Source organism: Bos javanicus, chromosome 5 (genome assembly GCF_032452875.1).
Source record: "Bos javanicus breed banteng chromosome 5, ARS-OSU_banteng_1.0, whole genome shotgun sequence".
Classification (NCBI taxonomy): domain Eukaryota; kingdom Metazoa; phylum Chordata; class Mammalia; order Artiodactyla; family Bovidae; genus Bos; species Bos javanicus.
This window is the reverse complement of record NC_083872.1, coordinates 17,602,923-17,604,833: the sequence shown is the minus strand read 5'-3', so window position 1 is coordinate 17,604,833 and position 1,911 is coordinate 17,602,923. Positions and strand designations below refer to the sequence as shown.

The following is a 1,911-nucleotide window of genomic DNA, read 5'->3' as shown; positions in this document are numbered from 1 at the left end:
TCAGTTATGCAGAAAGTGAAGAACTAAAGAGTCTTTTGATGAAAGTGAAAGAGGAGAGTGAAAAATTTGGCTTAAAGTGTAACATTCAGAAAACTGAGACCATGGCATCTGGTCCCATCACTTCACGGCAAATAGATGGGGAAATAGTGGAAGCAGTGGCTGACTATTTTTGGGAGGCTCCAAAATCACTGAAGATTGTGACTGCAGCCAGGAAATTAAAAAACACTTATTGCTTGGAAGAAAAGCTATGACCAACCTAGAAAGTGTATTATTAAAAAGCTCCTGAGCTTGTCAGCGGTGGATTCTTTATGGTCTGAACCACCAGGAAATATTGCTTACCACCAATTAAGAACCTACTTAATGTCATACCTGGTGAATATGGTTTGCTTGATGAGTTATTTTATACAGAAGTCTTGTGAGACCACTGTTCAAACAAGGTGATGATTGTACAAAGAGTGGTATTGAATTCCAGACCTGGAAAAAATGGTCATCCGGTGGCAGAAAATTTCCAAGTAGAAGAAGTAAACTTACCAGATTGTGTCAATGAAAGACAAGTACAAGTCAGAACTCTTTATCTTTCCATGGATCCTTACATGTGTTGTAGAATGAATGAAGACACTGGCAGTGACTATATAACACCTTGGCAGCTGTCTCAGGTGGTTGATGCTGGAGGTGTTGGGATTATAGAAGAAAGAAAACACAAATTTTACAAAAGGGGATTTTGTGACTTCCTTCTATTGGCCCTGGCAAACCAAGGTTATTCTGGATGGAAATATCCTTGAAAAGGTAGACCCACAACTTGTGGATGGACACCTTTCATACTTTCTTGAAGCTATAGGGATGCCTGGTTTGACTTCCTTGATTGGGGTACAGGAAAAAAGTCATATAACTGCTGGACCTAATCAAACAATGGTTGTCGGTGGGGCTGCTGGTGCTTGTGGATCCTTGGCTGGGCAGATTGGCCGTTTGCTGGGCTGTTCCAAAGTCGTGGGAATTTGTGGAACACCTGAGAAGTGCCTCTTTTTGACCTCAGAATTGGGCTTCGATGCTGCAATTAATTATAAAGAGGGGAATGTTGCAGAACAACTCCATAAATTATGCCCAGCTGGAGTGGATGTTTACTTGAACAATGTTGGCGGTGACATCAGTGATACAGTGATAAGTCAGATGAATCGGAACAGCCACATCATCCTCTGTGGTCAAATTTCTCAGTACAACAAAGATGTGCCTTATCCTCCTCCACTACGCCCTGCTATAGAAGCAATCCAGAAAGAAAGAAACATCACAAGAGAAAGATTTCTGGCGTTAAATTATAAGGATAAATTTTAGTTTGGTATTCTCCAACTGAGTCAATGGTTTAAAAAAGGAAAGCTAAAGATCAAAGAGACTAGAATAAATGGATTGGAAAACATGGGAGCTGCATTCCAGTCCATGATGACAGGAGGTAACATTGGAAAGCAGATAGTTTGCATTTCAGGAGATACCTCTTTGTAATCTCAATAAACATCTTCATCAAGGAAATACATGGATTTCTTTCAATTCTGCTGAAAGATTTCAAGACACAGTAAAAAAACCCTTAAGAGTATAGATCGCTTTGCTTTAAATGTGATAATAGGTGATATTTTCTTAATTGTACAACATAATTCCCTCCTATATCTTCAATATCATATATTTACTCTACATCCTATATGATTATTTACAATAATAGGTTGATGTCAACATGACCTATTTTTCCTTCTTTTGCTAAAACAAATATTACATGAAATTTATATCAGATATTCAGAAACTGTTGGAGATTTATGTAATTTTAATAGATCATACAAAACATTTTTAAATTAATAGTTTTTATAACTTTATAATGTTTGTTTAAAATTTGGGAGAATGGCATTGAAACATGTGAAATGTCATGTA

General features: G+C 37.4%; 1 pseudogene; it reads left to right on the top strand.

Annotated features, from left to right (window-relative positions):
• The first annotated feature begins 360 nt into the window (after positions 1–360).
• LOC133248803 (prostaglandin reductase 2-like) lies at positions 361–1,585 on the top strand (annotated as a pseudogene).
• Positions 1,586–1,911: the final 326 nt, after the last annotated feature.